The sequence below is a fragment of the Perca fluviatilis genome, chromosome 20 (assembly GCF_010015445.1).
Source record: "Perca fluviatilis chromosome 20, GENO_Pfluv_1.0, whole genome shotgun sequence".
Lineage (NCBI taxonomy): Eukaryota > Metazoa > Chordata > Actinopteri > Perciformes > Percidae > Perca > Perca fluviatilis.
This window is the reverse complement of record NC_053131.1, coordinates 34,281,621-34,304,497: the sequence shown is the minus strand read 5'-3', so window position 1 is coordinate 34,304,497 and position 22,877 is coordinate 34,281,621. Positions and strand designations below refer to the sequence as shown.

General features: G+C 40.1%; 1 long non-coding RNA gene across 3 annotated transcripts in view; it reads left to right on the top strand.

The window, feature by feature from the left end:
* LOC120549320 overlaps positions 1–22,334 on the top strand; it is an 81,509-nt gene extending 59,175 nt beyond the window's left edge. For 2 of the 3 annotated variants that reach the window (XR_005637371.1, XR_005637372.1), the window contains exons 5-8: positions 9,991–10,109; positions 12,186–12,255; positions 12,354–12,514; positions 21,548–22,334. This is a non-coding gene — a long non-coding RNA (uncharacterized LOC120549320). The remainder of the gene's footprint in view (positions 1–9,990; positions 10,110–12,185; positions 12,256–12,353; positions 12,515–21,547) is intronic. The other variant, XR_005637373.1, reaches the window with a different exon arrangement.
* Positions 22,335–22,877: the final 543 nt, after the last annotated feature.

Below are 22,877 nucleotides of genomic sequence, written 5' to 3'. Positions count from 1 at the left end.
TGAAAGCTTCCAGAGAGAGGTGACATAGCCTACATCAGAAATGACAAGGTTATTGTCCATCCCCCTTACCAAATGCATAAGGATTAAAAAGGTACCAACCGCCAGGAGCTGGAGCTGGATCCTTGAGCTCATGTAGACTAAACTGAACTACATTTTTTATGGATAGTAGGCCCACAGGATGACATCTTGATGTTCCAGAACGGCTGGATGCTGGCTCTCTCCTGCCTTCCTTCACTTTGTGAGACCCATTTTAACACCAGACCAGCAGGAGCTCTCCACTTTTTCTGTAATTTGATCACAATCACTTTGACGACGACGGGTAGGGACTACTGTTGTGGTCAAACCGCTTTTAACCCACATGGATCACCGTACCGCTCATATATGGGCTCACATTCCTCATTCTTGTGGTAAACCTTTGTCAGTAATCCCAAAGAAAAATGGAAAAGACTTTTAAGCTCACCTATTATGCCTATTTATATTTTATGTTTAATTTATTTTTGGAATAATTTTAAATGTTTGGTTGGGGTTATTTTTTAGCCTCTGCAAGGGCTCTCTGTACTTATAAAAGATATGTTTATATATATATTGTAACAATGTCTTGACAGCAATCTGATTGTTTCAGCATTGAAATAGAATGATACTTTAACTACAGTTCAGGTTGAATACCCCTCTGATTAAGAAACTGTATTAACATATGTACTACAGTATAAGGGCACTTGGTCATTCCATTAATTTCAAGGACTCACATTTATTTTCTACTCCATTCTATTTAATTGGGTGTCGATTGAGGCAGTAAAAGAACAGCAATTTTGTCACATTATAGCGCCTCATCAGTACCACTGATTTCTTGTCTTGGTGAAACACCAATATTTTTTGGACGCTGAAGCAGCGGGAGCAGAAATGCTTTCTATGCTTGTGGCCGTGTACCCATGGACCGCATCAGACTAGCCAGAGACTGCAGAGAGGCGAGGAAGAGACTTGTGTCCTACGAAGCGCCCGGAGCAGCTATAGCACCCGTACGGCTGAGAGACCCACTGCCTCGTCACTTCGGCCTGAGAGCAGGAGGGGAATCAGCCTTCCTGGTCCTCTTGCACTCACGAGAGGAGGCACGGAACCAGCACAATGCCTGAAACTGCAAATGGATTTCTCCGTCTGAACTGAATTGGAACACCAATTCTTTTAAGTTGAATTCCACACACTGATCATCTGTGTGTTGCCTACATCCAACATGACAAGCTTATTGTCCATCCCCCTTACCAAAAGCATAGGGATTAAAAAGGTACCAGACGCCAGGAGCTGGAGCTGGAGCCTTGAGCTCATATAGACCTAACTGAACTACATTTTTTATGGATAGTAGGTCCACAGGATGACTTCTTGATGTACCAGAACGGCTGGAAACTTCACTCACTTTTTGAGACCCATTTTTACACCAGACAGCAGGAGCTCTCCACTTTTTCTGTAATTTGATCACAATCACTTTGACGACGACAGGTAGGGACTACTGTTGTGGTCAAACCGCTTTTAACCCACATGGATCACCGTACCGCTGAAATATGGGCTCACATTCCTCATTTTTGTGGTAAACCTTTGTCAGTAATCCCAAAGAAAAATGGAAAAGACTTTTAAGCTCAACTATTATGCCTGTATTCTTTTCAGTAAGTGCACTTCATTTATTTTTCGTTAACTATATACACTAAAAGCAGCTTTGTATGGTTGGAGAAGCACATCAATTGACCCAGTTCTGCATAGTTGTAATGGGGCATTGACCTCAGGGTCTCCGGTGTGCAGACATCTGATTGTATTGATAGAATTGTTTTGTTCAGAGAGTCTGGACACTGGACTGTTAAGTTTGGTTCATTTTTAGTGTTCGTGTTTAGCAGGGTTTGAATGTCTGTTTGAAAAAATAAAAGTTAAAGTATCTTAAAAAAAACAGCCAGGCGCATTTGGACCTTGGACATTTTTATTTGTAATCTTCTGCGTGTGTGTGTGTGTGTGTGTGTGTGTGTGTGCTGCTGTGCGTCCCTTTTGTTCTGTGACCAAATATTACCCCAAATGGGCAGAGCTTAGATCATGTCCTCCTTCACTTGACAGCGAAGAAACCGAGATGCGCCCAACGTGTCACCATGCCAACGAAAAGCCAACGATGATGCTTTTAACCCACGAGGGTTAAAGAAACCGCCCCCGTAGCGAGAAGAATATAGTGGGCAGAGAGATCGTAGTACCTGATCGACTCCACTCGACTCTGCCACGGTGCCCCGTCCTCCTTTTTCTATTGCAGATTAATAGTACCGCTAGTTCGTGGCTGGTTGTCATAGCGACGCTGCAGGAAACTGCCGTGACCCACGACACGCAGAACGTGGAAGGTGTGTGTTTTTGATTCTCGGCTTATGGCTGTTTGCCAGAAGACACCGCTGGCTAAACTATATAAAAATGGCAGGTTTGTTCAGCTACTAATGATTCTAGTGACGCTAGTGACAATCGCCAAACAATGCTGCTGATCCGATCCTCCATGGGGGAGTGAGGTGACGGATGTACCTGGAGTGCAGCCCGGTCTCACGGCAGTTCGTGTAAATGTCCGGAGTGTTCACGGAGACGTTTTTGTCGGTTTTTACGTGGTGGACAACACAAAAATGTGAAGTAATGTATTTCAATGGGAAGCATATTTTGTGGCCATTGCACGAAAATAGTAGGGAAAGAAAAAAAAACGCGCGGGAGAGAGAGATTGGTCGGGTGGTGGATGGCGTCAAACAACACAGGACTTTCCCCGGCGAAGCGGGGATCGCCCGGCGCGGCGCTGCTTTGTTTCCTGGGGATGGCGTCCCCCGTATGGTTTTTACGCTTCTTTACTGTGGCGTGCTCCGGTGTTTAAGGCCCTTCCCCGTAATGTTTTTCCTAAACCCAACCTCCGCCATCCCGTTATTGTAGCGCGTCCCCAGCGGGCCGCCTGGCGGGCACCTCCCGGCTTATGGAGCTTCCTTTTCGGCCGCCTCCCGGCGTCCTTTCCCCGAGAAAATAACGTGATATTTACACGTAAAAAACGTCTCTGTGAACACGTATCAATAGATTAAGAATAACGTTGACATTTACACGAACTGCCGTGAGACCGGGTTGTGGAGTGGTACGGGTGAGTTTGCAGCCCCGTTCGTATGTCCGTCTGCAACTGCTGTCTGTGTGCGGCACGGAGAGGACCTAATTCAACCTACGATAAAACAGCAGAGAAAGCGAGGAAAAAGGGAAGGGAGGCAGGTTCATCTGAAAAAAAAAAACCTCCTGAAGCTGGGGGTCTTTGACTGCGACTCCAGACCTTCATGTCTTCGTTCGGTCTCCCCTGACGTCCCCAGGGCTCTGGTCCTGGTGCCCTGGAGAAAACCTACCACTGGTCCCGGTGTGTTTTCCGTGCATCTGAGGTCGCTGCCGCGAGCCTCTTTCTCTGCTTCAGGTGCTCCTGCACTGCTCAGGATGGGTTTAATAAATGCCTGTTCTATTGCAAACAAGTCTCTTTTGCTCAGTGATTTATTTACTTCTAAAAACATGGACTTCATGTTGCTGACGGAGACATGGCAGCGGGATTTGGAATACTATCACTTGAATGAGCTCTGTCCTGTGGATTGTACTTTTATCAGCAGGCCAATACTCACGGGCCGAGGTGGAGGTCTTGCTGTGGTTTTTAAAAAACTTTTTATCTGCCAGTCAATTAGTGCTGGCACGTACTCTTCTTTTGAACTACAGATTACTAAAGTTGGTCGTTCAAATCAATTTTATTGTATTTTAGTTTACCGGCCACCTGGGCCAGCGGCCTCTTTTCTTATGGATTTTTCTATTAAAAACAATCCTAAAGCTCTGTTTGAGACTAATGAAGCTCAGCGCAAATTCTTTCAGGATGACGTCATTAACCCAATCACTACTCATTCTTAAATCAAATCAGCTGTTCAAGAAGTGACGCTGTCAGTTAAACCAATCAGACAATCTCTCCTTGTGCTGTCAGCTGTCGTTTCAGGCAAAGCGCTCGACCCTCCTCCTCCCCTGCCACCTCCGGTCGTTGTGTTTCTCCCGGCTGACCGCTCCGTTGCCTCTTCGGTCCGGTCTCCGGTCTCTGGTCTCTGGTCTCTTCGCCGTTGCCACCAGTGTCTGGACTCCATCGGGGGGTTATGTTTTCTTAGTTCTTTCTTAGTTCTTTAAGAAGATTATTAATTCGATGGAGTTCTATCTCCAAAAGACTTTGTACATTCAATATCATACAGTTGTCCAATAAATATCTTTGCATATCTGCAAACGAAGTCTCTCCTGATTAACAACATTGTTTCCCCTGCTGAATGTATTGTCCCTGTGTTTTCAAATGTTAACTGCAACCACTTTTTGTCTAATTTTGTGGACAAGGTTAGAGCTTTCAGGGCAGGCATTGTACCTTCAATAAACCCCCATATAGTTTAGGGCTTTGACTCCGAACTTTGTTATTCGAATATCATTCGAATATTTAAAAAAAATAGACATTCGAACGAATATTAGGCAGCCCTTAATATTCGAACCTGTTATGGGCATTCTTTTTTGTAAATGTGTTTGCTTGTAAATGTTGTTTTCAATTCAGATTTCAAGGCTTTTTCACGCATTTCAAAATGTAACTACACGTCGCGGCGACGCACGTCTCTCAGCCGTGGCTCGGTAGCGTTGCATTCCCCCCTAATCAGTGTTGGGCAAGTTACTTCCAAAATGTAATACATTATAGGTTACTGTCATTTGAGAGTAATTAGTTAGATTACAATATTACTGTCTCTGAATTGTAATGCGTTACACTACTTTTGCATTACTTTTGAGTTACTTTCATCAAAATAACAGTGGAAGTTGGACTTGGCAGCTAGCTTGTGAATTTTACCACCGGATCAATATTATCCACATCATAGATTATTCATCATAGATTATTCATAATATTTTGTATAATTATGAATATGCAAAGTAACTAAAACTATAAAAAAGATAAGTAAAACGTACAATAGGCAAGTAGGAGAAAATGAAAATACTTGATTAAGTACCTTACGGTTGTATTGAAGTACGGCATTGTTGTAAAATGTTCGTTTAAAACACTTGAATAAGAAAGTCATGTTGTTTAGTTTAAAACAGTCTAAAGGAAATGGTCAATAGTGTGATTTAATCACTATTTGCATTATTTACAGTACTTGATTTACAGCTGATATGTGAAAAGGTAGGTACACAACCTTATTTGTTTAACAGCAATATAGTTTTACTGCGAACCGTCACAGGAAGTGCTTATTTTGAAGTAGCTGTCGGTACACGATCCGTTCTGCCTGCACGATCCGTTCTGCACATGCGCAAGATAATCCTGTTTTACTGAGGATACGACCTGCACGATCTGTTCCACACTAGCCTATGGGTAAACTATTGTTAGTTTAGCTAACAGCTAATTCGGCTAACCGCTAGCTGACAGCTAGATTCAGTCTAAAATAACGTTAAGTCAAACTTAATGGGAGAAGCAGCTACAGCTACATTAAGACTTTACAGTAATAACAATAAAGACAAGTATTGAGTGATTGTATTTTAAATGAGCACAAGTAAAGTAGAACTGAAGTAACAGCTGTTATATATGTTAACGGTTATTTTCAAGTTTTATTTTGAGGGTCTTTTAAAGTTATTACATGCTGTCTCAGCTAGCGGTTAGCCGAATTAGCTGTTAGCTAAACTAACGTTAGCTTGGCTGTCGACCGGAAGCGTGGAACAGATCGTGCAGGGTCGTGAATCCTCGTACAACAGCGCATGCGCAAACATTTTGCGCATGTGCAGAACGGATCGTGCAGGCAGAACGAATCGTGTACCGACAGTAGCATACACAGACGTTGTCTGTTGTGTAGGCTACTCTTGCTAGCTTACTGACATGAACGTGAGACGCTAGATGCAAAATGTGTCCGTCAAGCTTAAGTTGCTCACTTTCTTGTTTGTAAAACTGCTACGTATTGAACAGTAAATGGTCACATTAAAAGACAAGCGTTTTTGGTCGTTATTCGAAGGCATTCCACTACAGGTATAGTTACTTTCCACCGCTGATAAAATGCAATGATATTACGTGTAGCAAGCCTCAACATTAATTCCCAACATGTTTCTATCTGTCAGCAGCAGACGTACCGTCACCTGTTGGGACACAGATGTTGTCCGTACCATCTCTGGTTCTGGCTCTGACCACGGGAATAGTGACCGGACAGCTCGCTTCAATGCAGCGTAATAAATCCTGAAAATAATGTCCATCTCGCCAATGTAGGCTGTCTGTCTCTGCATTCATCTCAACCATCGAATACAGCAACAGGAAATAACACTTGCGGACTTTTCTTTTTTTCCTGTGAAGAAATGTTTTGCGGTGTTGGGGAATTCTTAAAATAACAAAACACCACTAAATGTTGCGTTAAAATGCGTTGTAACTCGCGTTACTGAGATTGTAACGAGTATAAGATTACCGAAATTTAATTAGTAATGCGTTATATTACTGCGTTACAGCAAAAAGGAATACATTACTCTAATTGCGTTACTTTTGTAACTCATTACTCCCAACACTGCCCCTAATTCTCAAAGAAGGCAGGCTTGCCCCGGGCCAGCTCAGCGGCGTCTTTCTCCCGTGGTGTGCCGCTGTCTCTCCTACCTACACCGGCCCCCCACCCTGTCCCTTCTCCCCTTTCTACCTGCCTGCTCAGTGCTGCTGCACATGAGGAGAGAGCACATAGTAGAGTCCGGATCGGGCCGAATTGTTCTGTCCGAGGCCGGCCCGCGTCCGACAGAGCCGTGACCGAACCCGGCCCGAGCCCGACAGGTATTAAGAAATTTGTGTCCGAGCCCGACCCGAGCCCGACACATTTAAAATCTCATTTTTTTTCTCATACTATTGACACATGTAAGCTACGTTTGTTTGTGTGGAAAGCCCGCTTTTGTTAAGCAACTGTAGGAAGGCATTCGGGAATGTCAACAGATGAGCGCATCAGCGCACACGGGGCAACAAGCGCACGTTAATATGTTGCCTTATCGCGCTGATGTGACCGAGTCCGACCCGACCCCGACCATAATTTCTATATATCTGTCCGAACCCGGCCCGTCGGGTACCGTCGGGACCCGTCGGCCTCGGGTCGGGTATCCATGCCTTAGCACATAGGGGAGGGTGGGGCTGCTCCTCAGTCACACTACAGAAGAGAGAGGGGACTGTTTTGGGGCCACAGGAGAGAAATACCTCGCAAGCTTTTTTTTTTTTTACAGAAAGTTGCTGTCTTTTCTGCAGAGAAGTCGCCAGATTTGTCGTTAGTCGCTTTTGTGAAAAAAAAGTCGCTAAGGGGGTCTGAAAAGTCGCAAAGTTACTGCCCACACACACACATGCCGGCTCGACGCACACACCAGCACACAAGACATCAGACCACCTACGTAGGCTACGGTGAAAGCTCCGAACTTCCTGTCGAAAGCATACTGTTTGTGTTTAATCCAGGGTCTGACTTTTCATTTAAAAAAAGAACAACTTAAGTTTGATATCAATATAGGTCTTACTGAAGGCATTTAATGGTCAAAATATTATTAATAAATATTCGAATATAATCGAATAATAATATTAATAAACAAACAAACTTTGAATATGATTTTTGAGCAAGTCAAACCCCTAATATAGTTACTCATCAGAGACTTTCAATACTGGATTCCTTTCACCCCATTTCGCTGAATGATATCATTAAGCTAGTGGGCTTGATGAAACCTTCCTAAAGCCCTGGTGATATTTTACCCACATCTTTGCTTTTAAAATCCATACATCTACTTGGCCCTTGTTTGGTTTCAATTTTAATTGTATCTCTTCAGCTGGGCCAGGTTCCTAGCTGTTTTAAGCATGCTGTTGTTGAGCCTATCTTGAAAAAGAACAATATAGATGCAGCTTCATTTAAAAACTACAGGCCTATTTCTAAATTGCCTTTTATTTCAAAAATTTTAGAAAAGGTTGTTGCGAACCAGCTAAATAATGTTTTGGATTCTCATGATATCTTTGATAAGTTTCATTCTGGCTTTCATAAAAACCATTCAACTGAGACTACACCCCTTAAAGTCTCTAATGATATTTTGATGGCTGCTGATTAGGGTACATTTTCTGAGCTGGTTCTACTAGATCTCAGTGCAGCATTTGATACTGTTGACAACTGTGGGCATTACTAGATCAGCTCTGGATTGGTTTTCTTCCCATCTTTTTGACAGGAGTTGTTCTGTGTCTATAGGAACATACATGTCAGACTAAGCTCATCTATCTTGTGGTGTGCCCCAAGGTTCTGTGCTTGGCCCCTTGCTATTCAGTCTGTATATGCTTCCTCTTGGTAAGATTATTGGTAGTTTTCAAGAAATGTCTTACCATTGTTATGCTGATAACAGCCAATTTATCATTTATCCCTGGTAGGCTAGACAAACCATTAGCATTAACAAATGTTTTTTGCAACTAAATTCAGACAAATCTGAGGTGATGATCTTTGCCCCAGACATTAGCCCTAAGATTAGACCATTGGGTCTCTATCATTCTCAGACTGTAATGTGCAAAATCTGTTTGTACAGAATGCCACATCAAGACTTGTATCTAAGACGAGCAGGAGATCAAACATTACTGCTGTGCTTAACTGTTCCCAGAACATGTTTTAAAACAAGAGGTGATTGTGCTTTTTCTGTGGTGGCCCCAGGGCTCTGGAACTCTCTCCCTTTAGCTTTGGAATCTGTGGAAACTTTTAGAAAACACGTAAAGACACATCTTTAGTTCTTAATTAGCCATATGGTTTTGTATTGTAATTTGTGTTGTTTTTTATTTGTTTTTACTGTAAAGCACTTTGTGACCCCTTTTGTCTGTGAAAAGTGCAATATAAATAAAGTTTACTTACTTGCTTACTTTACAAAACCCACTGCCACTCTTCCGCCAGCTGTAATTACTGCCTGCCTCCATGACATAAACCTGTGGATGACACAAAACTACCTGACCTGAATAGCCGTAAAGGGTGATTTATGCTTCTGCGTTGAATCGACAGCATACCCCCGCAGACCACTCTGCATCGCCGCAAAGCCCTCTCTGAGCCCTCCGCCGTAGCTTGACGTGCAACTCCAAAATCTTTAACTTCGTGTTGAGGCGACGCAGACTACAAGGACTGTGGTCAACTGGTCCTTTGTGTTGATAGTCAGTGTTTCAAGCAGCCTACTGTGGGGAGTAGCAACATGCTAGTTCACTGACATAAGCTTTGCTAATAAACTCAGACATTTTGGTAACAATGACAGGGTTATCCATTTGTAAAGTGTCTATATGTCAGTAACGTTTTGAAATAGCACTTTGCCAACAAGTAGTACTTTGTGGGCAGTTGTGGTAAAGTTAGCTTGCTAACATAACATAAACTGGTTGGCAGACATCTTGCAAATAACCTCAGACTTATGTTATTACTGACCTGCATCACTAACTAGACCACAACTTGCACTAACTCTATTTTGACTCTTACTACATCTCAGCAGTGTTATAGACTGTCTATTCATATATGTTGTGTTGTTATTACCTTATCACTTTCGACTATGCTCCGACTTACTTAGACCTCACTTTACGCAGGCTTTGTAATGCCTACCTAATCTGCACTTTATGTAACCAAATGTATTCTGTTTTCTTGTATTTTATTGTATGTGAAACTGTATGTTGTCCTGCACACTTATGCTTTTCTTGGCCAGGTCGCCGTTGCAAATTAGAACCTGTTCTCAACTGCCTTTTTTTTAACAAACAATAAACCCAGCGGCTGTGGGTCAGCGGACCGCTAACGTTAGATACATATACATATAGAAACATAAATATTTTTCAGGGGGAGGGAAGTCTCTAAATATCTATCAAAAATGTCTTTGAGATTCATCCAATAGTTGTTGAAATGTCTCTGTCCGAACCAAACTAGTAGACTGACATTTCCATCCGTTAATGGCTGATAAAACTGTCTTCTCTGTTACTCTGTCCTCCCTCTCCAGGAGCAAACACCGGCATCGGTAAGACCACGGAGATGGATTTGGCCAGGAGGGGGGCGAGGGTGATCCTGGCCTGCAGGGACAGACGGCGAGCCGAGGCCGCCGCTCAGGAAATCATCCAGGTAAAGAGACGAAACACTCCTGCCTGTAGAGGTCACAAATTAAACCTTTGTTTAGACTTAAATTACTCGTGTTTATCGTGGATAATCAGAAAATATCTCGTTATTCTCTGGTCCTGCGTGTGACGGTTCCTTTCCCAGTTCTTCTTTTCCTAACCTCAACCGTCTCATTGTTTTGGCCGGTATGTGGTGTTTCATGTCCCCGTAGTTGCGGCCACGGATCGTGTCCCTGCACCCGTTCCGTGTGTGGCGGTCCGTTTTGTTGTTGTCGACGGCATGTGGCGTTTAATTTCACCGTTGTCGCGTCCCCCAGAGCAGCCCAGTGTCATCGCAGTTTGTGAAATTGAAGAAGTAAATTTGAAGTGTCCGCAGCTCAAGGCCAGATAAGCGGCGCGGACTCCACCGCTTGCTGCGACTGCTCTATGCTCCTCGTTTCTCGCTTAAGGTGCAAGTTTTAAGAGTTATAAAAGAGTTACGCAGAAGTCAAGGGAATCAGATTAGAAAAAGAGCTTTAATGTGCACGAAAGAAAATCAACACACAAGAAAGCCCAAGCAAGTACTGGTAAGCTTGCTAAAGATTCCTTTGTCTAACTTCACTTTATATCGTCCAAAAAGAGAGATCCTCCCCCTGAAAAATGCTCCAATGATCACCTTCAGAACATGCGTGTAAAGCTTCAATTGGCTACTTTCGAGGCTCAAGACCACCTCTTCTGGGGATTTTCCACTGTATGAAGTCATTTTGCTGATCCTGCATTTTGAATGTTTACGCTTAAGGCGTTTTTGGTATGAACTATACACCAAATGAACTATCCGCAGCTAGCGCGGCTGCTTCAGTGGTATATCATCGTGGCTATTAGCGATTATATTGCAGCAGATTTTCTGGGGATGACTGCAGCTACGCAGCGGCAAATGAAGGTGGTACATGGGGGGAGAAGATCTTTCCTTATTTCGAGGCAAAATACATGTCATCTCTTGTCGAGTCTCATACTAGTTGTACATTATATTTTTATAACAGATTTTATCACATTTTGCCACAACAAAATGGTAACGTTCGAAAATCGTGACCTGTACACGAATCAATAAATCAAAATAACGTGACCATTTCACGAACTGGCGTGAGACCGGCTTGTAATAGGGTATGTAACATTTGTTGGGCTGAAAATGGCCTGGTTGCTGTTCTATTGGCCCTAATGCTACCCTGTTAAATGGTTCTGGATTGAAACGAGAGCTTTTCTGCCTTATGTGGTCTGCTCATGAATATTTAGATGAGCTGCGCACTGATTGTTTGGTTTACAACGAGCTTTGCTGCGGCACACAGAGCAACATGACCAACAGCACTCACTAAAACATTCAAGGTGGAGGTAGCATGGAGACATTAGGTTTTGAACCATATCTGTTTGAGCCTGAATCAGGGGAATAATCTGATGTAGAGGAGCAACCAGTCGCCCGTAAATTGGAAATGACTCCTTCAGAGTGGTAAGTTTTGTCATGTAGCATTTACTTGAATTTTCAACACGTAGCCTAACATCACCCGTTAGCTGATATACTAGTGTAATACTCACACTTCAGTGTTGTAGCCTAAGCATAACTTTGTATTGGGTTTGTTTTAAGCATTGTAAGCAACGTAAAATGTATTAATTTGCACACAAAGAAATGTTTTACAACTTGTACCCTCCTGAAATTTCTGTCAAGACGTCCAGTTAGCTGAAAAGTTAGTGGCCAGTTTATAGTGGGCAGTTCATAGTGCTGCTCGCAACTAAAGAAAACTCTCGTCTTAGTCAGCATTGTAATATTTTTACCGTATACTCTCCTCATCTGATTAGGAGTTACCTACATTTTTTGCCATGTAGTAGTAATATGCAATGTTACAACAGGAGGTCCATTTACCTGGGCAGGAGCCTAATATTTTTGTAGTGGCAGTTTGTATGCTATGGCTGTAACTAAAGTATTACTACTCTCATCTGTGTCAGTAGGTCTTATGTTACCTCGTAACTACTGTCCTGCTGATTAGGTCAACTGATTATAAGATTATTACCTTCTTACCATGATATTACAACTATATCCATCTCCCCTTGCCAGGTGTACTTGTGAAAACTGTGAACACATGCCCCAGGAGAGAGAAAATATATGTTGCTGGGAAATACCACAGGTAATTAAAACTGGATATACATTTACTCAAGCTACTTTATGCTTTTTGCTCATTGAAATTATGAAATAACAGCAGGGTCATTATGTTTGTTTTCACAGGTCATGAGAATAATGACCCAGGTTCCTGAGGAGATAACCTGTATGCATGACCATCCTGACCTTCATCCAGTGTGCCTCAATATATATTCTTTGCAAAATGCAATGAATATTAATATTTACAGAGTTGACCATGGCCGGTTGAGAATCCGAGGGTTGGAAAGGTGAGGCCAATTTGATACAAGTGTTAGCGGTTACAGTATATAAATAAAATAGTGCTGTCAGTTAAACTTGTTATTAACGTCGTTAACGCAAACCCATTTTAATGGCGGCAATTATTTTATTGCGAGATTAATGTTCTTTTTAGCCTAGCAAACTTTGTAGTTTTTTCCACATGCTGTTGCAATAACTAGTAATGTTAGAAAAACTACAACACCACACCGGATCTAGCTAGACCGGAAACACAACAACAGGCACGCCACACACACTGGTTTGGGCTTGCGAGCCGGCCAGTAGGCTATTGTTACGTTTTGATTGGATGGCGAGCGCGAGATGTCGGATGAAGAGGAGGACAGTATTGAGCAATGTGTGGAGCGCTACAAGGCTGAGCCTCTTACTGGCATGGATGACTGTCCCCAGGAATGGTGGTCCACACATGAAGGGGCACACAGTGAAATGGCCCACCTTGCACACTAGTATTTAGCAACACTGGCCACATCAGTACCTTCTGATAGGTTGTTTTCACTGTCTGGGCATGTTGTACAAAAGAAGCAAGCTTCCCTGTTTTCTGAAAATGTCAACAGGCTTGTCTGTTTGAGTAACTGGCTCAAAGCAAAGACGTAGTAGGCTTACCTTTTATTGGTAACCTGTTAATTATTTCTGAAATAAGAGGCTGGTTGATGAGCCTCTGGTGAATAAAGAGCAGTAGACTGACTGCAATGTTCAAAACAAACTTGAGAAAAAGAAAGTATAAGCCATGGTTTAACTGCACTGTAGGCTGCTATATACTATATGTGCACTTTGTAATTTAATTTTGTATCGCTCTGTTTTGATCCCTTAGAAAGGGCTGTTTTTGTGACAAAGTATTTTTTTCACCCTTTTATTGATGGACAGTGTTACATTGTGTGAGAGATTATTTACACCAAATGAGAATGTTAGTGTGCAATTGAACACTACAGTGTCTGCCAATATTGCTTTCAGTAAAAAATAACATTTGCACAAAGCAAGCCGATCCACTTTTCCATGTTGATAAGAGCATTAAAATTAGAAAAAATAATTGTACAAAAAGAAATCAAGGGACATTTAGAATAGATAAAAATGTGCGATTAATTGCAAGTTCACTATGAAATTAATGCGATTAATCGCAATTAAATATTTTAATAGTTTGACAGCACTAAAATACAATGTTTATAACAATACACATTCATTATTGGTTCAGAATTTTACAAAAACACGGTTTTATCAAGACAACACAATGAAAAACTTTTTCACTTTTGTGAGCTGGTGCTGAGGTTTCCTTGGAAGAAGTGTCCATGTCCTGATCCCCTCTTGTGTGGTGCTGCGCATACGGAGGGAGTTTCTGGATGCTTCAGGGCAGTACGACGCATTCAGACCCCTCCCCCTCGACTGAACCATGACACATGTTCAGCAACAGGATTGTCCATGGAAGGCCTGTCAAGCTGAGCACACGGGTCCTGGGGTACAGGAATCCGCTGGACAGCATCCACATAAGGAAGGGGGTCATGGATGATCTCCTCGAACACCAGTCGCATCAGGTCTAAGACATAGCCTGTAGTGTGTGAAAAGTTATTTTTAGCGCCTATACCGTTGCACATTTGGATTTGTTGTTTGTAATAAAAAATTGTATATTTTTAAACAAATTGTTGGCTCTGTCTTAACTTGTTTGATGGTGTAACCTCCATATAAAATGTATGTGTGTCAAAATGACATAAACATCTTTTCGTGTTCTATTTTGCCTGGAAACGCTTCCAACACGCTTGTGTGTCGCGTGAAAAATAGGCATCGTTTCTATTTGTAGCACGCACGGGTCACGCAGGCAGTGTGCAAGCTCTAACCTGTTAACATCCATCCATCCATCCATCCATCCTCTTCCGCTTATTCGGTGTCGGGTCGTGGGGGAGCAGCTCCAGCAGGAGACCCCAAACTTCCCTTTCCCGAGCCACATTAACCAGCTCTGACTGGGGGATCCTAAGGCGTTCCCAGGCCAGTTTGGAGATATAATCCCTCCACCTAGTCCTGGGTCTTCCCCGAGGCCTCCTCCCAGCTGGACGTGCCTGGAACACCTCCCTAGGGAGGCCCCCAGGGGCATCCTCACCAGATGCCCGAACCACCTCAACTGGCTCCTTCTCACGCGGAAGCGGAGCAGGCGCCTCTACTCGGCTCCTCACGGATGACTGAGCTTCTCACCCTATCTCTAAGGGAGACGCCAGCCACCCTCCTGAGGAAACCCATTTCGGCCGCTTGTACCCTGGATCTCTTTCTTTCGGCATGACCCAGCCTTCATGACCATAGGTGAGGGTAGGAACGAAAACCAACCGGTAGATCGAGAGCTTTGCCTTCTGGCTCAGCTCTCTTTTACAACGGTGCGATAGATGGAATGTAATACCGCACCCCGCTGCGTACGCTTCCGACCAATCTCCCGCTCCATTGTCCCCTCACTCGCGAACAAAACCCCAAGGTACTTGAACACCTTCACTTGGGGTAAGGACTCATTCCCTACCTGGAGAAGGCATTCCATCGGTTTCCTGCTGAGAACCATGGCCTCAGATTTAGAGGTGCTGATCCTCATCCCAGCCGCTTCACACTCGGCTGCGAACCGATCAAGTGAGTGCTGAAGATCACAGGCCGATGAAGCCATCAGGACCACATCATCTGCAAAGAGCAGCGATGAGATCCCCAGCCCACCGAACTGCAACCCCTCCCCACCCCGACTACGGCTTGATATCCTGTCCATAAATATTACAAAAAGGATTGGTGACAAAGCGCAGCCCTGGCGGAGGCCAACCCTCACCTGAAACGAGTCCGACGAGAACCCGGACACAGCTCTCACTTTGGTCGTACAGAGATTGGATGGCCCTAAGAAGAGACCCCCTCACCCCATACTCCCGCAGCACCTCCCACAGTATCTCCCGGGGGACCCGTTCATACACCTTCTCCAGATCCACAAAACACATGTAGACCGGTTGGGCATACTCCCAGGCTCCCTCCAGGATCCTTGCGAGAGTAAAGAGCTGGTCCGTTGTTCCACAACCAGGACGGAATCCGCATTGTTCCTCTTCAATCTGAGGTTCGACTATCGGCCGAACCCTCCTTTCCAGCACCTTGGAGTAGGCTTTACCAGGGAGGCTGAGAAGTGTGATACCCCTGTAATTGGCACACACCCTCTGGTCCCCCTTTTTAAAAAGGGGAACCATCTGCCATGCAATATTGAAGAGACGTGTCAACCAGGACAGCCCCTCCACACCCAGAGCCTTGAGCATTTCTGGACGGATCTCATCAATCCCCGGGGCTTTGCCACTGTGGAATTGTTTGACTACTTCAGTGACTTCCGCCTGGGAAATTGACGACAATCTCCCATCATCCTCCAGCTCTGCCTCTAACATAGAGGGCGTATTAGTCGGATTCAGGAGTTCCTCAAAGTGCTCCTTCCACCGCCCTATTACCTCCTCAGTTGAGGTCAACAGTGTCCTTACTGTACACAGCTTGGATGGTTCCCCGCTTTCCCCTCCTGAGGTGGCGAACAGTATTTTGAAAAAGTCATAGTATATTTTGAAAAAAGTCATAGTATAGTATGTCAGTCATAGTATAGTATGTCGAAAAATAGTCATAGTATAGTATGTCGAAAAAGGTCATAGCATAGTATGTCAGTCATAGTATAGTATTTTGAAAAAGTCATAGTATAGTGTGTCAGTATAGTATTAGTATTTAAAAAAAGTATTTCATAGTATAAATGTCTAAAAAAAAAGTACATTTATAGTATTTCGCAAAAAGTCATACTATAGTATTACCAAAAACGAATTTAGTTTATAGTATAATTTTAAAAAAAAGTCATAGTATAATTATTTTGAAAAAAGTCATAATGTATAAAAAAAATGATAGCATTTTGAAAAAAAAGTCATAGTATAGTAATTGGCGAAAAAAAAAGTCATAGTATAGTATGTCAAAAAAAGTCATAGTATAGTATGTCAAAAAAAATCATAGTATAGTATGTCTAAAAAAGTCATAGTTTAGTATGGAAAAAAAGTCATAGTTTAGTATGTGAAAAAAGTATTGTTGTTCAAAAAGCTATTATGTCCAAAAATTATATATATAGTATGTCCAAAAAAGTCACAGTATAGTATGTCTAAAAAAAGTCTATAGTATAGTATGTCCAAAAAGTCTTAGTATAGTATGTCAAAGTCATAGTATATTTAGTTTGAAAAAAGATAGTATAGTATGTCAGTTATTTTTTTTAAAAATTCATGTATTTAGTAAAAAAATAGTATAGTATTTTAAAAAAGTCATAGTATAGTGTGTCAAAGTTATAGTATGTAAATAAAATATATTATTAGAAATAAAGTCATAGAATAGTTTATAGAAATTAAGTTGTATAGTATGTTGAAAAAAGTCATAGTATAGTATGTGAAAAAAAAGTCATAGTATAGTTTTCGGAAAAAAAGTTCTATAGTATGTTGAAAAAGTCATAGTATAGTATTGTTCAAAAAGTTCATTAATATATAAATATGTCGAAAAAAGTCATAGTATAGTATGTCATAGTATATAGTATGTCAACTATAGACAATTATTAAAAAAGTTCATAGTATGTCGAAAAAAAAGTCATATATAGTGTAGAATAAAGTATATCGAAAAAAAGTCATAGTATAGTATGTTCAAAAAGTAGTTATTATAGTATGTCAAAAGTCATAGTATAGTATTTTGAAAAAAAATATATAGTATAATAATGGTCAAAAAAGTCATAGTATAGTATGTCGAAAAGTCATAGTATAGTAAAAAGTCATAGTATTTTGAAAGCGTATAATATGTAAGTGAAATATGCGCAATAAAGTAGTACAAAGTCATAGTATGTCGAATAAAGTCATAGTATAGTATGTCGGAAAAAGTCATAGTATAGTATGTCGAAAAAGTCAGAGTATAGTATGTCAAAGTCATAGTATAGTATTTTGAAAAAAGTCAGTGTATTTTGAAAAAAGTCATAGTATAGTATGTCAGTCATAGTATAGTATGTCGAAAAAAAGTCATAGTATAGTATGTCGAAAAACGTCATAGTATAGTATGTCAGTCATAGTATAGTATTTTGAAAAAGTCATAGTATAGTGTGTCAGTCATAGTATAGTATTTTGAAAAAGTCATAGTATAGTGTGTCAGTCATAGTATAGTATTTTGAAAAAGTCATAGTATAGTATGTCGAAAAAAGTCATAGTATAGTATGTCCAAAAAAGTCATGTTATGTTGAAAAAAGTCATAGTATAGTATGTCCAAAAAAGTCACAGTATAGTATGTCGAAAAAAGTCATAGTATAGTATGTCCAAAAAAGTCTTAGTATAGTATGTCAAAGTCATAGTATAGTATTTTGAAAAAAAGTCATAGTATAGTATGTCAGTCATAGTATTGTATTTTGAAAAAGTCATAGTATAGTGTGTCAAAGTCATAGAATAGTATGTGAAAAAAAGTCATAGTTTAGTATGTGAAAAAAAGTCATAGTATAGTATGTCGAAAAAAGTCATAGTTTAGTATGTGAAAAAAGTCATAGTTTAGTATGTGAAAAAAAGTCATAGTATAGTATGTCCAAAAAAGTCATATTATGTTGAAAAAAGTCATAGTATAGTATGTCCAAAAAAGTCACAGTATAGTATGTCGAAAAAAAGTCATAGTATAGTATGTCCAAAAAAGTCTTAGTATAGTATGTCAGTCATAGTATAGTATTTTGAAAAAAAGTCATAGTATAGTATGTCAGTCATAGTATAGTATGTCGAAAAAAAGTCATAGTAAAGTATGTCGAAAAACGTCATAGTATAGTATGTCAGTCATAGTATAGTATTTTGAAAAAGTCATAGTATAGTATGTCAGTCATAGTATAGTATTTTGAAAAAGTCATAGTATAGTGTGTCAGTCATAGTATAGTATTTTGAAAAAAAGTCATAGTATAGTTTGTCGAAAAAAGTTGTATAGTATGTTGAAAAAAGTCATAGTATAGTATGTTGAAAAAAGTCATAGTATAGTATTTTGAAAAAAAGTCATAGTATAGTTTGTCGAAAAAAGTTGTATAGTATGTTGAAAAAAAGTCATAGTATAGTATTTTGAAAAAAAGACATAGTATATACTATGTCGAAAAAAGTCATAGTATAGTATGTCAAATACATAGTATAGTATGTCAAAAAAAGTCATAGTATAGTATGTCGAAAAAAAGTCATAGTATAGTATGTCGAAAAAAAGTCATAGTATAGAATGTCGAAAAAAAGTCATAGTATAGTATTTTGAAAAAAAGTCATAGTATAGTATTTTGAAAAAAGTCTTAGTATAGTATGTCAAAGTCATAGTATAGTATGTCGAAAAAAAGTCATAGTATAGTATGTCGAAAAAAGTTTTAGTATAGTATGTCAAAGTCATAGTATAGTATTTTGAAAAAAAGACATAGTATAGTATGTCGAAAAAAGTCTTAGTATCGTATGTCGAAAAAGTCATAGTATGGTGTGTCAAAGTCATAGTATAGTATGTCGAAAAAGTCATAGTATGTCGAAAAAGTCATAGTATAGTATGTCGAAAAAAAGTCATAGTATGTCGAATAAAGTCATAGTATAGTATGTCGGAAAAAGTCAGAGTATAATATGTCAAAGTCATAGTATAGTATTTTGAAAAAAGTCAGTGTATTTTGAAAAAAGTCATAGTATAGTATGTTGAAAAAAAGTCATAGTATAGTATGTCGAAAAAAGTCATAGCATAGTATGTCAGTCATAGTATAGTATTTTGAAAAAGTCATAGTATAGTGTGTCAGTCATAGTATAGTATTTTGAAAAAGTCATAGTATAGTATTTTGAAAAAGTCATAGTATAGTATGTCCAAAAAAGTCATGTTATGTTGAAAAAAGTCATAGTATAGTATGTCCAAAAAAGTCACAGTATAGTATGTCGAAAAAGTCATAGTATAGTATGTCGAAAAAAGTCTTAGTTATAGTATGTCAAAGTCATAGTATAGTATTTTGAAAAAAAGTCATAGTATAGTGTGTCAAAGTCATAGTATTGTATTTTGAAAAAGTCATAGTATAGTGTGTCAAAGTCATAGAATAGTATGTCAAAAAAAAGTCATAGTATAGTATTTTGAAAAAATGTCATAGTATAGTATGTCGAAAAAACTCATAGTATCGTATTTCATAGTATAGTATGTCAAAAAAGTCATAGTATAGTATGTCAAAAAAGTCATAGTATAGTATGTCGGAAAAAGTCATAGTATAGTATGTCGAAAAAGTCAGAGTATAGTATGTCAAAGTCATAGTATAGTATTTTGAAAAAAGTCAGTGTATTTTGAAAAAAGTCATAGTATAGTATGTCAGTCATAGTATAGTATGTCGAAAAAAAGTCATAGTAAAGTATGTCGAAAAACGTCATAGTATAGTATGTCAGTCATAGTATAGTATTTTGAAAAAGTCATAGTATAGTGTGTCAGTCATAGTATAGTATTTTGAAAAAGTCATAGTATAGTGTGTCAAAGTCATAGTATAGTATGTCGAAAAAAGTCATAGTATAGTATTTTGAAAAAAGTCATGGTATAATATTTAAAAAAATGTCATAGTATAGTATATCAGTCATAGTATAGTATTTTGAAAAAAAGACATAGTATAGTATGTCGAAAAAAGTCATAGTATAGTATGTCGAAAAACCTCATAGTATAGTATGTCAGTCATAGTACAGTATGTCGAAAAAAAGTCATAGTATAGTATGTCAAAGTCATAGTATTGTATTTAGAAAAAGTCATAGGATAGTATTTTGAAAAAGTCATAGTATAGTGTGTCAAAGTCATAGTATAGTATGTCGAAAAAGTCATAGTATGTCGAAAAAGTCACAGTATAGTATGTCCAAAAAAGTCATAGTATATTATGTCCAAAAAGTCATACTATAATAATTTTTTTTTTTTTTTTTTTTATGTTTTTTTTTTTGCAAAAACCTTGACTGCTGATCTGTAGAAGACGGCTACGGCACCAAAGTGGTGACAGGGTGAAGAAATGGTCTTCTTGGGGTCTTCTTCGCCGCCTGTCTTTGACATCCCCCGTTATACGGAACTTGGCCTTCAGTTTGGAGATGGTACTAGGCAGCTCCTGGGTGTACCAGAAGCTCAAAACAGGTGTCAATAGCAACAGCAAAATAAGCTGTTTGGCATTGGCAGAGACGATTTGGCAACATTTTTAATGTGCGCAACCCACATACTCAGCGCTGCTGCTCATCCCACTAAGCATGTTCCTTACAAATGGGACACCATTTGTAAAAAAAAAAGTCATAGTATAGAGATATAAGAGATGGAGATGCTTGTTCATGCTTTTATTTCTTCTCGTTTGGATTATTGCATTGTACTGTACACTTGCTTAAACAAATCTTCCATGGACAAACTGCAAGTCGTACAGAATGCAGCAGCAAGACTTTTATCTAAGACCAGTAGGAGGTCGCACATTACTGCTGTGCTTAAGGCTCTTCATTGGCTACTGATTGGTTTTAGAGTGCATTTTAAAATTTGAACCATTACCTATAGAGCCTTACATGGCCAAGCGCCCTCGTACATCCAGGAACTATTGCACGCACACACTTCTGGTCGCTCTCTGAGGTCTTCAAGCCAAGACCTTTTAACTGTTCCCAGAACACGTTTTAAAACAAGAGGTGATTCTGCTTTTTCTGTGGTGGCCCCAGGGCTCTGGAGCTCTCTCCCTTTAGCCTTGAGAGCTTTGGATTCTGTGGAAACCTTTAGAAAACCCCTGAATACTCCATATAGCTTTGTATGTGTTGTTCTTTTTTGTTTCACTGTAAAGCACTTTGTGACCCCTCTTGTCTGTGAAAGGTGCTATATAAATAAAGTTTACTTACTTATTTACTTACGTATTATCAATTTCCTTTTTCTTGCAATTCCATCATGAATACACTCCAGGAATTATATTTTATGTAACAGTGCCATAGTATATTTGGGACAATGAAGGCTAGTTGGTTTTACATAAAGTTTGAAATATCATTGCTGACAAACTTACATGTTTTCATCAGATGGGGTCTGCAAAATGAAGACACTGCCAGGGAGTCGTACCTGAAGGCCATGCAAGATTTCCACGTGAACTTCAGCATTACAGCATCAGGGCTATTTATCAACCCGGACCTACCATGGCTACGAGCATCGCCAGATGTTGTGGTGACCTGTGATTGATTGGTGTGCTTGATATAAAATGTCCTTTTAATGCAAATGGCCGTGCTCTCAAGGAATGTGTCAGCGACCCACATTTCTGCTTTACTGTGACTGCGGAAGGTATGACCCTCAAGTAAGATCATAGTTACATGTACCAACTGCTGGCCCAAATGCGTGTAGCTGAGGTAATGTACATGGATTTCGTTGTATGGACACCAAAAGAAGTTTTTATGCAATGAGTCCAATTTGATCAATACTTTTTTGATGAGGCCTACACTAGGGTGGAAGAATTCATTAGAACAGGGGTATTGCCGGAGCTGTTGGGTAAATGGTTTACTGTGCCACACCTCTCCTCAAGTGCTAACCTTGAGAAGGAACCTGAGGGATGTTACTGGGGGAAACCCTGTTGATGACACAGACATCCTCTCTCGCACATCCGAGCAATGCAAACGAAAGCGCTTCCACAAGTCATGTCTGAAGCTGAGCAGGGTGCCAAAGATTTGGAAGTGTTTAGAATGCAAAAAGCAAACAAACAAGAAATGAAGTTGGCAAGGCAAGGTAGCTTTATTTGTATAGCCAACATGGCATCATGACTTTGCGTAAATATATACGCCACTTTCATAAAGCCAAATGGCGTGTTATTTTACGCAATTTTCAGCTATCCACGTGTATGATACACGCTGGATACAGCTGATGTAAACAGACCCACCACGTGGCCTCGCCACGTTGCGCGTTATCGCGAGAACGCAACGTACTATCGCGAGAACGCGACGTACTATCGCGAGAACAACGTCACACGCCTGTTAAGACAAAAAAAATGGTTGAGTTTAGGAAAAGAACACAGGGAAAGGCTTTAGTAACAAAACAGTGACAAAAACACGGAAAATAACAACTAAAACACGCTTACGACAACAACAAATGGTTGGGTTTAGGAAAGAAACATTGGGTAAGGCTTATTAAAAACAAAAAATGAAAAACAAAAAACGGCCGAAAAATCGCCGCACGCGGGGCGCGAACCCAGCTCTCCCAGGTGAAAGTCCTGTGTTTTACCTTTTGTTGCTTTCCCCTCCAATGTTTGTCATTTTTTTTCTGCGCCTTTTGAATGTTTTTTTGGATTTAATTTAAAGAAAGTAGTGGGCTGATCATTTATTTAACTTGTGCAGAGCATTGTATGGAACAATCCACATTAGTTTC